The sequence below is a fragment of the Anastrepha obliqua genome, chromosome 1 (genome assembly GCF_027943255.1).
Source record: "Anastrepha obliqua isolate idAnaObli1 chromosome 1, idAnaObli1_1.0, whole genome shotgun sequence".
NCBI classification, from domain to species: Eukaryota; Metazoa; Arthropoda; class Insecta; order Diptera; family Tephritidae; genus Anastrepha; species Anastrepha obliqua.
Window position 1 is genome coordinate 84,002,289 of NC_072892.1, and position 16,901 is coordinate 84,019,189.

The window sequence follows — 16,901 nt, forward strand, 5'->3', positions numbered from 1 at the left end:
GACGTCTATTTCTCTTCAAAAATACTTTTTCACCAGGCTCATAGGTTTTCATTTTATTATTTTTATTCCGTCTACCTAAAACGTTCCCCTGCTCTTGGCACAATCTATCGCGTATCATTTCCAAATCCTCATTCGAAGAGTTATGAAGAATGTCGATAGGTTTAGCATTTGTAATAGAATGAATGGTGTTATTGTACTTATGAGTAGCCAGTAGCACCAATTCAATAGTCTCACTCAGCTGTTGTTGTTCTCTTATGCATCGGGCAATTTCCATTAAGGTTGAATGGAATCTTTCAACCTGCCCATTACTTTGGCTATGTAACGTCGGAATGAAAAATTGTTCGATTGAAAAGTTGTCCCTAAGAAAAGTTTTAATTGTCATCGAATGAAAGGCTTTCTCATTGTCTGAAACAATAGTTTTGGTGTTTTTAAATATTAGGAGTATTTCTAGCAAGGCTTCCTTGATATCTAATGTAGAGCGCGATTGAATTGGTTTTACTACAGCGTATTTCGAAAACTTATCCATACAGGTTAGGAAATGTTGCTTGTCTGTAAAAAAAATGTCCATGTGTAAGATCTCGCCAGGTGTCTTTGGAATAGGAGTTTTGCCTATTTCGAGATTTACTGGTTTACGCTGGTATTTATTTTCTAGACATATCTTACAGTTTGCAATGATAGCCTTTAACATTTTTTTGATATTTGGGAAATAATATTCTCGAGAAATTTGTTTAAAGTTCTCTTGCAGACAACGGTGTGCGCGGTTATGCTCTGCAATTACTGTTTCTAATTGATCCGTTTTATTTATCAAATCTATCACAAAAATTTCTGTGTGGAGAAATTTCACTCCCGGGAAGAGTGAAACTAAATCGTTTTGTATTTCGGAAAGTGTTGGTAGGTCACAATGAATCGCGTTCGTATTATTAGGATTTATTACAGTTTTAAGACATTCAAACAAGTTTTCGAGCGAATCGAAGGAAATTGTATGGCGGACATGTTTCTGAAAAATAATTTTTGTCACTTTCTTTAGGTATGACGCTTTTGTTAGTATTAGTTGGTTTTTAAATTGATTTATGGGGCATTTGACCGTTTTTACAACATTACTCAATGATTCCTCACTATGAGCCGTATCTATTGATTCACTCATGTTATTTATGAACTGTCTGGAGAGCGCGTCTGCCACCTTGTTTTCACTTCCTGGCTTATAATGAAACGTAGGAGCAAACTCTTCGACGAAAGCACGCCACCTTTTCATTTTAGTGTTAGGATTTTTATCCGAAATTGAAAAGATAAGCGGCTGGTGGTCAGTGAAAATATGGATGTTTTTGACGCCATATAGATAGTGCCGAAGGGCCTTCAATGCCCAAACTATAGCTAGTAGCTCACGCTCATTGGTGGCATAATTTTGTTCTGTTCGAGATAGCGTTCGGGAAATCATTGTTATAGGCCTATTTTTCTGGGACAAAACCGCGCCCAAAGCATTTGAAGACGCATCTGTGGTCAGATCGAAAGGGCAGCTAAAATCCGGGTATTGGAGCAAAACATCTTCAGAAGCAAGAATTTTCTTAACTCTGTTAAAGGCGGACATGGCTTCGGGGTCCAATTTTATTTGGATTTTTTTTGACTTGTTAGCTTCTACGTGTCCATTCTCTCCTCGCAAATATTTCGTTAGCGGTTTTACGATAGCTGCATAATCTTTCACGAACCTGCGGTAATATCCCGCAAGACCAAGGAAGGATCGAAGAGAGCGTAAAGTTTCTGGAACTTTGTAATTTAAAATATCGGTTATTTTGTTTGGACAAGTTCTTAAACCGTTCTGCGACACTACAAATCCTAAAAACTCCACTTCTTTTTGGAAAAACTTGGACTTTTCGGGCGAAACTCTCATACCGGCAGTTTCTAATTTGTTTAAAATTCTTTTAATGTCATTCAGATGCAAATGCTCGTTTGGTGAAAAGATAATTATATCATCGATATAAACATGGCAGGTCTTACCAATTTCATCACGCAGGATATCGTCTATCGCTCGTTGAAAAATGCTTGGAGCATTTTTCAAACCAAATGGCAAGCGGCAAAATTCGTACTTGCCATTATTTACACTGAATGCTGTTTTTGGTCTATCTTTCTCGCGCAAGTTGATTTGGTGGAATCCTGACTTCAAATCTAGCGTGGAGAAGAACTTTGATTTTCCTAAATTGGACAGGATGACAGAAGTGTCCGGTATGGGATATCGATCAGAGATGGTGTTTTCGTTAATTTTCCGAAAGTCTATCACCATACGCAGTTTTTGTTTGCCATTTTCGTCAATGCCCTTTTTTGTTACTACGTGGACGGGCGAATTATAGGGTGAACATGACTTGCGAATTATGCCATCTCCTAAGAGTGATTTTATTTCGGAGTTTATGAACTCTGCTGCTGAAATCGGGTACGGGTAGCTTTTGCTAAAAATTGGGTTTTCTGTAGTGGTACGAATTGTAGCCTCGACATTGGTATTGTAGGGTAGGGAACGATTTGGGTGAGCAAATGCATTAGTGTTTTTATTAATTAATTGACGAAAGTCATTTTGAACACTTGCAGGCACGGAATCATCGTTAATTGTAATCAAGTTGACTTGATTGCAACAAAGGTGCTGAAGTTTTACCTTACCATCCCGATAATATAAATACCCTGCATTAATATCAATTTTTGAGTCAATTTCTTTTAGGAAGTCATAACCAATTATACCATCGAACGTTTTTAGATTATCAAGTAAATAAAAAGTCGAGGTGTGGTTGAGAACATTAACCAAACATTTTTTGTCTATAAAATTTTGCCCATTTATTGATTTTAGCGTAAATGGGGTTTTCATCTCCTTAATTCCGTCGAGAAATTGAAAATGTTTAATAAAATTTTTTGAAGTGCCTGTATCTATTAATATTTTTAGCTCCTGACCATTCGCAGTAGTTTTAGTGATGAAAGGTAGGAGCGACTTTAGTTTAAAAAATTTATTTCGGAATCATTTTTAGAGTCGCATGTATGGTAAGGCTCTTCGGAATAACTTTTAAAATTCGAGCTATCATAGTCGTCGTAGTGTTCTTCGTTTTCAGATTCATCAGAAACTATGCCAATATTGTCTGGCATATAATTAACCCGCTGTGTCTTTCCACCAGGTCTCTGGGAAGAACCGGATGGCTCACGAGAACGTTTAAATACAACTGCTTGATTGGGGGTTTTAGAAATGATTGCACTATTTTGAGTGGCATTAATTTTTCGATAGATAGATGTGCCATGGTCAACGTCCATTGGACTCGGTCTATTGTTGTGATTTGGTAAACGATTTGGTTCATTTTGTGAATTAAAATTATATTGCGGCATTGTCGCTCTTACTTTGTTTGATTTAACTGAACTACCCATTGCAAAGGTTTGGGCGAAATCATAGCGCTTGTGATTCATCTCAAGCTCCTGTGCAACGGCCAAGGCAGTGGGCAGATCCTTTGGTGACGAGGAAAATAATATGTCACATAGTGGACGGCGAAGACCTGAAATGAATACTCGTAGAGCGTTTGCTCTTGCACGATCGTTTAGAGCCTTTATAACTTCGTCGTTGCCACTATTCGTCATTATTTGCTTATTTATGATAAGCGTCAAATGTTTGTCCACCGAGTCATAGTAGTCTGCAATTGACAAATGACCTTGCCTAAGAATACTTAGTTCAGTTTCCAGAACATGAACTGGTCTTTTATCTGCATAGGTTTGGTCTAACCTGGCGATTATTGCCTTAAAATTTAGCACCGTATTGAAAGACGACAGTGTTGAATTCGCCGCACCAGTAATTTTATTCCGGAAAATGCCCATTGCCACATAATATTTTTCGGAACCTTCAGGGTAGTAATTAATGGCAAAGGCGGCAGCGGAGCGCCAGGCTGGGTAACACGAGGCATCGCCACTAAATTCGGGTAAAGACTTTACTAAGTCCAAACTAGCATTTCCTGACTCTGTTAAAGGGTTAATTGCAACGGGTTGGTAGGGCTCAACACATGGTGGTTTAAGGCGATTTAAGGCTAGAGTAAGTTCTTGAATTTGGGCCGTGAACTCTGCCCTAGCACGCTCGGTTGAGACTCTTACGATATCTAAAACTAGCTCTCTTGTGATTTCCATTCTGCAGAAACTACAGATATCACGATGATTTCTGGTGGCTGTAAACAACTATGTGTAAACTGAACAATCTATGGTTCGTTTTCCGCACTATGGAAAATGTGTATTTTTACAGCCGTAAAAGTTAAAAGACTGGGTGTACCATTTGTTTTAACTGTTTTAAACGAGATTATGTTATGTAATCTGACAAATTATATTACTATGTTTCAAAATAATTCACGGAAATCTATGTTTCTTTTCGCCTGATACAGCATTTTTTTAATATGGAAAACTTTGTAGTTTTTGTTTTTAATTGAAATGAAAAATTCTATGCAAAATTTTCCAGAAAGAAAATATTTAGCTAATGTTACTATAGAACACGTGTATGTTACGTAAGTTGGGAACTAAGTTTCAATAACTTTGCACAAATGCAGTGAAATCTTGTTATCGCCTGATATAGCGATTTTTAATTTTTCAAGTTTGCCGTTTTTAAGATGGAAAAACCAATTGATAAAAAATAACTTTTTATTGTTTCTTACGCAAGTATATTGAACCTTTTTTAGTTTTGAACACGTGTATGTTACGCAATTGGGAAAAAATTTCACCTCAATACGACACGAAAAGGGACTATTAACACTTTAGTCTCAAATTTTATATATTTTTTTTTTTTCACATGAAATAATTATCAAATCTAATTATTACTTACATATATATGTAATTACGAAAAGATAAAGATAAGATAAAGGCTGCACAGTATTCCAACTGTCCAAGTAAAATGTATGATTCACTGCTCCCGTAGATGATGGTCCTGGTTCTTTTGAGACCTGTCGCTTGTCCGGCCTTCCTTATAGGAATTATTCTTGCATCCGAAATATTTCTTTGACAGGCCCCACGTTGGGCGCCACTTAATATCTTTATAAAAATTCAAGTTGGACCTTCGGTTTCAATGTCAATCTTTATTCTGTTCTTTAACTAAAATGCTTCGCTCAATCAAACCCCAGCTCGATGGAATTTCACCAACGTTTTCCGCTAGGCCATGCAACCCATAATTCATTAGTTTTTCCTCAAAACTGGTTTTGAGTAAAGTGTGAGAGCAATGGTTGTTACTGCGCGTACCCCATCAAAAAATCACTCGATCTTGGTCACGTAGGCAAAAGTAGTGTTGTAAAGCGTAAGCTGAGTCGATCTTGGTCACGTAGGCAAAAGTAGTGTTGTAAAGCGTAAGCTGAGCTTTAACAAAAAATATAACATCAGCTAATTGTACATAGTTAGCGAATTTGTGCGGGTGGTCTTAACTTGTATACTGTATATCTAAGTATGTAGTTTAAAAATCGGGTGAAAAAAGCTTACGCAAAAAATTAATATCACTAGCAATTTTTCGAAGACTTATTGAATTTAAAAAAATATTTATAGAGTAGCATAATTTTCTCACCGCTCTCCATTTACGTAACTTAAACTCAATGTCAACAGCTCTTTAAATTTCTTTTAATTAACATTTTATTTATTTATATTTTTTACACTAAATTAAAGTTGGGAGCCAACCCAGGCGAATCTACTTTTACTTTTACTTCTGGTATCTCAAAATTATAATTCACAATTAACTTAAAGCTAAGTTTCAACTATACTCTTACTCCGCGCACGCTGTGCTTCCCACGAGTAGTAGCATGACGTTCCCACGTTGCAATATTGCACCGGATACGCGTGCAAGGCGGTAGACGTAGTGTCAGAATATTTGGTGAGCGAGCCGGCCACAAGTTTACTTACATATTTCAGATTTTGCAGGTTGCTCTTATGTTTGTTAAGTTAAGTTTTACCGCCTGAAGTCCGGATTTTAAAAATTCCGAGTATGTATAATAGATTTTTTCTTCTTGACTAACCTGTGACATGTCTTAACTTGGAAAAGAGTATATTAAATATATTTTTTTTGCCACACAGTGTTGTAATAAAAAAAGGTTTTATGAAGCTGAATAAAAACTTTGTGTTGTCCTTGCTGGTATTCCTGTCTTTGTTTTTGCCGCCATGGTTCGACTTAAACGCCTCGATAACTTTCGATGACGGTCCCCTAATAATAGTAATTTCAAAACATTGTTCTATCGTGTAAAACTGTTCATCTGTCTATTTAAAAAAAGGAACCGACTAGGAATTATTCACATAAACATATTCATTTATCTGTTTTATATTTGTGTTTAAATTTGTTGTTTTTTTTTGCACAAAATTCAATAATTGCCAAATAAGAGTTTGTTTCAATTCAGATTTTCTCTGCCGTGTCTACTAATATGAAACTAAATTAATGGAAAACTTCATATACAATTTTTTGTATATTTTACAAGAGATAAATTTTAATTCAGAACGAGGAACGATATTAGTCTAGTAAGTAAAGTAAAAAGTAAAAACAAAAAAAAAAAAATTGGTCCCAGTCCTTTAATACCAGTCGTCCAAATGACACTGGCGAAATGGCACAATATGCCTTACAGCGCATGAAATTTTGAGTTTATTTTATTGCGCTTTCTCCAGAAATAGATCACTCTGGTTGTTATTTGATTTCTTTGGACTACTTTTCGTAAGGGTACGTCCAATAAACAGACCACACTGATAAATTCGCGACAATAATGAATATGCTGCAAAAAAGTAGAAATGAGCCTACAATGACCGAAATTATTTATAAGCACTGAAGGCCATTTCATTTGTCAGAGAATAAAGCGAAAATATTGGCCATGTACACTTGTGCTTACACAATAAATCGCTTTATCTTTTTAAAAGGCTTCCGGATATGTGGAAGAAAATGCTCAACATCGTATGCAAAAAACAAAAATTAATCGGTTTTTTCACATTTACTTTATTTTACTAAATTGAATGGGCTATAAAATTTTGCGATTGGCCCCTAATGTCAGTTCTGTTTTGACATTTGTGTAGTAAACACATGCGAAATACACGTTAATAAACAATGTTACGCTACACTGCTCCAGAACGCGGAATTTTGCTGACTATTTATTTGACCAATAATCGGTCGGTGACTTTGGCACAACGTGAATTTCGTCGCAGATTTCCTCGCCGCCCAACGCCTACTGGTGAAACACTGCGACGTCTAGCCGCTCGTCTCGAAGAGACTGGCACAACACGAGATGCGGCCAGGCGTGGCAGACCCCGGAGTAGCCGTTCTGCAGAGAATATTGCTGCTGTAGCCGAGGATGTCATGGAAGCGACGTCGACATCGACCAGACGACGTGCCACGCAAATGGGTATCTGTCGACGATCTTTACAGCGAATTTTGGTACGAGATTTGAAGATGTTTCCGTACAAAGTCCAGACGGTGCATCAGCTGTTAGGTACTGACCGCCAATCGCGTCTAACATACGCTCAAGACATCCTTAATCACCACCAAGAGGAAGATGATTTTTCATCAAAAATAATCATGAGTGATGAGGCCCATTTCCATCTTAGCGGGTACGTAAATAAGCAAAATTTACGCTTCTGGGGCACTGAAAATCCGCGTGTAACCCACGAAGAGCCATTACACCCGCTCAAAGTTACTGTATGGTGTGCTGTTTTCGCTTTTTTCTTCGAAGACGTCGCGGGCCAAACGGTTACTGTGAATGGTGAGCGCTACAGAGCAATGATCAACGAGTTCTTTTTGCCGCAACTTGATGAATTGGGATTGGAAAACATGTGGTTCCAACAGGACGATGCAACGGCCCACACTGCACGTGCCACAACCGATATGCTGAAGGATGCATTTCCCGGGCGCCTAGTCTCCCGTTTTGGCGATTTGCACTAGCCAGGAAGGTCGCCTGATTTGACCGCTTCAGACTTCTTTTTGTGGGCTTTTTGAAGTCGCGGGTTTATGTCAACAAGCCTCAGACTCTTGCAGCTCTTAAAGACAATATCCGTCAAGAATGTGAGGACCTATCGCCGGAAGTTTTGGCCAAAGTAATGGAAAATGCCATAAAAAGGGCTCAAATGGCAATCAACTGTGGCGGCGGCCATTTACATAACATTATACTCTCGACTTGATGTAAAAAAAATTAAAGGACCAAATAAAAATAATCCAAAAGAAGAATCAAAGTTTTTCATTTTTTTTTAATTACAGCCAAAACACATCGGAAGGTTACTTTTGCGCCACCTTGATAATATCGCACTGGCTACCAAGGCTATCTATCGGCTTTATTTTATTCCAGCAAACAATTTTGAATTTTCACATAGAAGTAAAGTGATTTTTTGTTGGTTCAAAAAACATTAAATATCACGAAAAAAGCGGCTCACCGTTCGAAAAAATAAGAATACCACCAAAAGGCAACAAAAATACTCCAGTTACCAAAATCAACATAAATCATGGTGAACATCTCATTTCGTCGTTGTGATTTATTCACAGTTTTATCTGAAAATTCCAATCCCGCTCTATGCGAAAGCACCTTTCTTCATACGTACATGGAAGCTCACTCTCTCCGTTTAAGCTTTCACTATTCGTCTTCGCTGCTGCTTGACTCAACTGGCCCGTATCTGTGCGTGCAATCACCCCTCACAAAATTTGCACACACTTACCCTCACCTAACAACACAACTCAAATAACTGCTTTCCCTGCTTTCATAGCACAATATTAAAGGACAAAGTCCTTTGTCCAGTTAAACACCGTTATGGCTGCCGCTATTTGTGCAAAAAGGGAGGAAAAAGAAATAGTATAACACAAAAAAAAAATCTGAAAATTATGATAATCATAATTTTTGTTACGTGAGTTTTCATGTGGAAAAGATGAAACATCATCGTCTCCAGCATCTTGTCGTGCTTTGTTGTCTTGCGGTGCTTTGCATGGCGCGCTCCTGTCCTCAGCAGTTCAACGTACACTGTCATTGCTTTTGCTTGCCACTTGCCTATGTTGTATTTGTTTTTGCAATCGTCATCACCATAATCATAGTTTTGAGCAACTCCTGATTTTACCTCTGCTTTTTGGCGCCCGACTGTCCGGCGCCAAACGTCCCTTACCCCAATCTTCTTATTGTGTTTCCTCTTCTGTGAAAGTCCTGTTTGCCTTTCTGTAGCTTTGTTGTTATTACTGCTTTGCTTTACTTCAACTGTTGTTTGGTGGTACGAGTATCAACGTGTGCTGTGCCGTGTTGGCTTTACGGCTGATGCTGAATTTGAGGTAAGTGGCGAGAATGTGTTGAGTAGTGCGCCTGTGAGCGGAGCTGAATTGCTTGTAATCTATCGAAAGTTTTTCTATTGTAAATAAATTGTACACAATTTAAGAGCAAAACATGTAAATTGAGTTAAGGGAAAGTTATAAAATTGGCAGTAGAAGAAATTAAAACTCAACATACTCATTCACATATTTATATGTTGCTTTGTAAGGCAGAGACGCATATGAGATATTGTAGTACAGTACACTTTATACAGTACACTTAGTACTGTAATATCGAATTAAACGTTAAGCATTTATACTTTTACATCAACTTTTACAGAGAAACATCGACATAATGCAGTTGAAAGGATTGGACAAATGCTTCGTTATACCTATAGGTTTAGGCTTGGCAGCCGCATCGCACATAGAGACAGCGATGCCACTTAGACCACGAAATGGGTCCGTTGTGAGCCGCAGGGCCGGGCTGGGCTACATTTCCCTTTCGATATTGAACCATCCTGAGCTTTTGACAAAGCGTAAACGGTTGTTAATACTTAAAGTGTATAGATTATCTATATTCATTAAGAAGTAGGATCTTAAATATTGGTTCTTGATTCTGGCTAAAGTCGGGCATGTGCAAAAAATATGTTGAGTTGTTTCCAACTCCTCCTCATTCCTGCAGCTACGACAGAAATCATGCATGTAAGCGCCTAATCTCCTAGCATGATTTCCTATAAGACAATGTCCTGTGAGGGCCCCTACTAAGGTCCTAATTTGAAGTCTACTCAATTTTATAATATTCTTGGACAGATTAAGATTTAGCCTTGGCACTGTTTGACTAAAATTTCACAGCTATTGACATTAATCTGTCTTTGATTTACGTCTATAGTCTTAATATATTTATAGAATGTCAAACAGCAAAAAATACAAAATTACAAAAACAAATGTTATAAATATAGTTTCGTTAACTGGGATATCGAGAGACGTTTGCCGACGTGTAAGATGCTTCTTGCTAAATCGGTCCATAAATATTTTGAGGGACAGAATTGGGAGATCTTGCACCACCCGCCGTATTCCCCAGACATTACAGATGGATTACCATCTGTTCCGATCAATGCAGTCAGCCCTCATTGGAGAGCGGTTCACTTCTTACGAGAGCAACTAGCTCAACTAGCTCAATGAAGAAAGGTCGGAAACTTATTCCCCTACCCAATGAAAAAATATTTTGAGAGCATAGAGCAATAGAGAGCATAATGCTTGTCTGCTTGTGTATTGCTATAAATTTACTCAGAAGTGCGGCCTCGGTAGTCTAGCGTAAGTGCACTAGCCTGCCATCCCAGAGGTTGTGGGTTAGAATCCCACGTAAAGCACGGAACTCACACTTTTCCAATCTTTCCTACTTTACTAGTTTCCATAAAAAAAAATCATTCATTCCTCAACCCCATCAATCTTATCCTTCCAATCCTTACTATCGCACAAAAGTCAGCGCATTACTTGAATTGTGGCTGCTAGAACAAGCAAAAAACAAAGAAAAAAAAACACAGTTACACATTGCATCAGTGGTGCCAGCAAGAGGAAGTGGGCAATCGGGGTAACAGCGCAGACACACTAAGCAACGACAGGTGGGCATTCCCTCTACCTAGGACTGGTAGCGGCAGGCTAATCACCTGACAGGGTAGGAAAGCAAATAGATTAACGAAACCAACGCAATACTGAGTCTTGACGAGGCTCTATGCGCCCGAGTGGAGTGAACAAGGAAAAACAAATGAATTTACTAAAAATTATTATATAAATCTTTATTTATAACTTTTCTGATTTTAGTTTTGTAGCGTAGGCAGATTTACTTGCACTTCATCACTTCAATTTTAACAACATTTAAAACAAGTCTGATAATGCGCACTTAACGCACAACACTTCGTTATGTAGGGACTTTTTCTAACGGCACTGTAATTAACCAAATTTTTGATATTGTACTCGTATTCTATTGACTTCGCTATGTAGAGACTTTTGATTCCGCACCTCGTTACATATCTATAAGCTATTCTTAGCGCAATTTTAAACGTCAACATATTCCGACGCTACATGCATGAAAACGCTAAACTTTTTTCGTTATATCTATAGAGCATTTTTGTAAGCATCATTTTTCGCAACGAGCTTTTTTCAAGGAGCTCAGTAAAAAAATTAGCTGAATTGAGCTTTTCGTTTTATCAAGATTCTTTTTATCAAGGTTTAAATGTGTTATGCACTCACTAGAAAAAAACTCGGTTCGCTTTGTCGTGCTGCAACAGTGAAGCTATCAAAAAGTTGGCCCTTTCATAGTCCTTATTTATTTGTTTATTTATTTTTGTATATATTTTGTATATACCTATTCAATAAATCTCCGTAGGGAGGACCTTATCGAGATTACAACTCACTGAGGACATCTGCTGCACCGGAGCTTTTCCGATTACTTCAGGCCCGGCCTTCGATGCTCTGGTTAGTTTACCACCACTTGATATTTTCATTCTTGAAGGCCATCTGCAGGCTGAGACACAATGGGAATTCGTATGGCCCCTGTCCAGCATTGGGCAACAGATGAGGCAATGATCTTCTCCATGCTCCTTAACACTATGCTATAGGAGTCGCACTTGAAAAGAGATATAGTGTGGTCCTGCCAAAGACTCGATTGTGGTAAAACTCAGAAAATGAGCCTGCCAAACACTGTTTTCGCATTATAAGAAGCGACCACCTTGGCTCCTTGGCACCACAAGATCTACTCAGATTTCTTCGGAGGTCGAGTAGACTTAAAGCAAATTAAAAAGGGAACCCGAGTGCAGTACAATGCACTTAATATTGTCTGAGGGCTGTACTGGCTAGTTGTCCCGAGAAAAAAAAATATGTATATACATAGATCGGACAAAAAAAATGTTGGCGTTGGAGTGACTGGAGTCTTGTTTTATTATTAATGCCAAGCAGATCAAGAACAGCAAGCAAAACCAGTCTGTATTGGGCCAGCATCTTAAGTTTCCCACGAAAAAGATATTGTAATTTTCCCATTCTCGGAAGACCCATGTTAATTCAAGTATGAATTGTGAATATTGCCTGTACCACATCGTCCGAAGCCCAATGAATTGCTTTGATTGGATCTTCCAACTTTTTAATCTGTTTCACAAGTCGCTCTTTAAGATGGGCCAGTTCTTTTTCCAAGTGAAACACACGACAATCTGGTCTAAATAAAAATCCGTTAAAAAAACTACAATTAAAAAAAAATAAAGTTTTGCTCTGCTCGCGTAGAAGCGTTGCGTTTCGGGCTCATTCCAGCAATACAAAATTTCGATAGGTATCGGAAGAACATCACTAAGCGGCAGATCTTCTGATTAGGTCCGATCTCGCAATCCATTACACATCCAAACATTTTCTCTTGGTTTCAATGAAGTGCCGCAAGAGTTTACCTAATCTTTTATTTTCAGTTTGTTTTTTGGAACATTCATCAACCTCTTTTGCGCACGTTTGTGGCATAAAAAAAAAAAACTTCATTTTTGTTGAGCACTTTTCATTTATTTGCTTTGATTAGCTTTGAAAAAAAGTAGCTTTTCCAAGCGAACATCACGGACTTATTAAGTAGCTCAAGATGGCCTACACAGGGTGAAAATTAGACATCTTACATCACCTTTAAATATTGCTTCATGAGTACAAAACAGATAAATTCGTGTGAAGATTCATTCGTTCGCTACTCATAATATCACCCTATATGCACTTGAATTTCGGTGCTCTATGGTTTTAAAAGCTTCATCTCATTCGAACTTAGTTTCAGCCTTCGTGTACAGCTCTAATCGATTTAGAAATACTTTATAGCTGCGTTGCCAAGAATTAGTACAACTATACTTGTAAATTATAAAAGCGTTTTTACACAATCACTTATGTATGTACATATACTTGTAATGAGGCAATAGAAAACGCTTCCAAATTAAAAAAAAAAAAAATACGTGTAACATATGTTTGAGGAAAGCAAACAAGCAGCATAATGCAATCAGCAATCAAGAAATAGGTTTTGATATCTGGGCGGCTTGCATGGGAAAAGTGGAAATTTTTACCAACTTCTTCCAGCACTTGTCTTACTTGTCTCACAGCTGTTCAGCTGTTCTTCGTGGAAAACAAACGAAATTGAGTAATTAATTGCTTAAAAGAACGCTAAATTGAAAGCATTTGATAAATGTGTCTGTGTGTGTGTGACCATTGCTTTCGAAGCAAATATGTACACAGAAACATGAACAACTAAAGATTACAACAAAAATTCGTGATTGGGGACACTTTGTGGTATGTCACATCACACCAAAATTGAGAATGAGATTGTATGGGGCAAGGAAATAATTGGGGCGAGCAACACATGTTTTCACTCAGATGAAGAGTAAAGCAACCAAGCGCTTGCAATAGTGCATGGGTAGCAAACTGTTGCAATTACGGCACAAAGATATATAATCATTTAGGTGTGTATTTAGAAAAGTCGATTTTTATACCCGTGCGCACTTGGGCCCAGCGGTATTAAAATTTTGTTCACTAACATCATAAAGGATTTGAGGTATATAGGCGTACCAAAATGCTCAAAATAAAGAGAGGAGTCGATTTAACCATTTCTGTCCGTTCGCACGTCCGACCGTGCGCATTATAACTCTAGCAAAAACTATTATATTTCAGTACAACTTGGTACACCAAATTTTCTTTGTCCAAGGTAGGTTGGAGTTGCAAATGAGCGAAATCGGTCAATAATTACGCCCACCTGTTACACAGGTATTTTTTGAGAAAGAAAAAACGTGATATCTCTGTTATAAATAATGCACTTTACTGACTTAACTGACTTTCTGTCCGTCACTCTAATTTTACAAGCTATAACTTTCATTGTCTATGAGTTTGTTTGATTCTAAAAAAATTAACCCGCACTCCAAATTAAGGTTTACGAGAATTTGAGGCAGCACCCGCCCCAGGTAATGGTTTGGGCCACTGTCACCGCAGATGGGCGCTCAGTGGCAGACTATGGACGTTTCAATGGCTCTCAAATTCAATCCGAATCCGAAGGATTATTGTCTTTGGGCCGTTTTGGAGAGCAAGGTCCGAACTAAAAGATTCATTAGTCTCGAGGCGCTGAAAAAAGGCATTGTCCGCGAGTGGTAAAAATAACTGCAAGTCATATTCGGGAAGCTTGCAATTCGTTTCTGGACCGTCTCAAGGCCATAATCAAGGCAAAAGGTGGCCATATCGAGCAAAAGTAACTCGATTCTTAATTTTGTATTATTTCCAAACAATTTTTGTTTTGAATTGAATAAAAGTAATTTTCCCAACTATGTAAATGTATGGCCTTTTTAATTGGTTACAATTCGAGAGCCGGACCTTGTATATACAATACATATATAACTACATACAGTATATATGTATATTAGGGCGGGTCGATTTAAAAATCGCTCATTGCTCTGTGAAAATCGTATTCAAGGGATCAAAATAAGAAACTTTGTCGAAGGAACCATACCTCTAAAACGAATTCTGATGTCCCCCAATTTGGGTCGAACGAAAAATCCCACTTTGACCCATTTAGAGTGCTCCAATCGAGTCCAAATGTATGACCGACCCCCACTAACTTTGGACGGCCGATCCACCCATGCCAGTGGCACACCCCCTGGAACTCCACCGGGGGGTTCCCCATACAGTAATTTCAAAATATCACCATTTTTGGCCTTTACATGAAAAAATCAGCTAAATGGCTATGTTTTTTGTATTTATTTATAATAATATTTATTATTTATTTATAATAATAATATCTATTTTTTCTCTTAAAAAATTTATTTGGTCAGAACATATGTAAATGAAAAAATTAATTTAAGTGAGTTATAGAAAATAAACTAAAAATTCGACCCAAATTGGGGGACATCAGAATTCGTTTTAGAGGTATGGTTCCTTAGGCAAAGTTTCTTATTTTGATCCCTAGAATATGGTTTTCACAGAGCAATGGGCGATTTTTTTGCCTCCCCACAAATCGACCCGGCCTAATGTATATAAATCAACTGGTGAAAGTCACGTCTGCCCATAAAAGTAGAAAATATTAATAATTCCATATTAATTTTTGTTTTCTATCTATTATATATTTTTCTATTTCACTACTTAATTAAATCCAACTATTATAATAAACTAGCATCAGTACAGACTTTACAGGCATTTTTCTGCATCTACAATATCATGGCCACTTGTGGGCATTTTAGGCAAAATGTATTTTATTATCAGGTCCAAATGTCCCATCTTTTACGATGTGACTCTTTTAGTTTAATACTTTGCTGCAACATCTGAAATTTTCATTAGCCAAAATATTCCAATTCGTGGGAAATTTGTATATGTATACGTATGCACATATGAACCCTGCAGGAAAATCCTCTAGTCTAGATTTGGTGTGGATTTAGAGAGTTTGAAACCATGACTAATTAATTTTACACAAATGCTTTCCATTTCAATTCAACCGGCTATTCGGGTCATGTTCTTCGATTTCGATGTAACTGAAATATGTTGCTCTCTGGTCAAAATAATGAGACACGCATTTTTTTGTTCGCCCCAAAAATTTTTTTTTGCAAGCTTTATCGGCAATTTGGTTTGTCGGCTCAAAATCGATTTTTTTAATAATATAAGAAAAAAATTTTTAAATGTCCATAACTTAGTCAAAAATGAACCGATTTTAATAATTCTGGGTTCAAAATAATCGTAATTACTTACACGAGCGACCTCATGTAGAAACAATTGCAAAAAAGTAGTTGAAAATTTTTTATTTAGCAAAAAAGAAAAAAAATTGAAATTTTTTCGAAGTTCAATATTTCAAAAAGTGTATTTTTTTTTTTATAACTTTTTCCAAATCAAGAGGACACCTCAAACTTCAATTGAGCTGAGTGCCCAGTAGCTAAAATGAGTTGTTTTTGAGTAATGAATTTTTGAGTAAAAAACCTGTTTCGCACTTTTTGTTTTTTGGAAAATAAAAAATTCTCAATTACGTTTTTGCAAATGTTTCTACATTACGTCGCTCGAGTAAGTAATGACGATCATTTCGCTTCCAGAATTATTAAAATCGGTTCATTTTTGACTAAGTTATGAGCGTTTAAAAAAGAAAAAAATTCTAATATATTGAAAAAAAAATCGATTTTGAGCCGAAGAACAAAATTGTCGATAAATCTTGAAAAAAGTTTTTTCGGGCGAACAAAAAAATACGTGTCTCATTATTTTGACCAGCGAGCAACATATTTGAGTTACATCGAAATCGAAGAACATGACCCGAATAGCCCGGTTGAATTGAAATGGAAAGCATCCACAGTGATGTCTATGGAAGCGTGAATTACACCTCGCAGCATTTCTCTTTCCATAGTTCTGAAGCAGTATTAAATTTAAAAAATCACATTAGTTCTAAACCAGACATTTTTAAAAAATTTTCAAGTTTTTCCTGTATGGCAAGTATGTGGGATCGTAAAAGTTTTTATGAGTCTTTCTACGTTTTGTATACGTGGTGAAATGCAACAATGTTAGGTAATGCAGAAGAATTTACAACACATTTGGATGGGCTGTAAGAGCTTTGCGCCCACATATGTACATATGTATGTATGCATTTAATCCGTATCGATAGAAGAATCTGCATCCGGCACCCACGATTTTCAAAAGATTTAAGAAAACCAAAAAG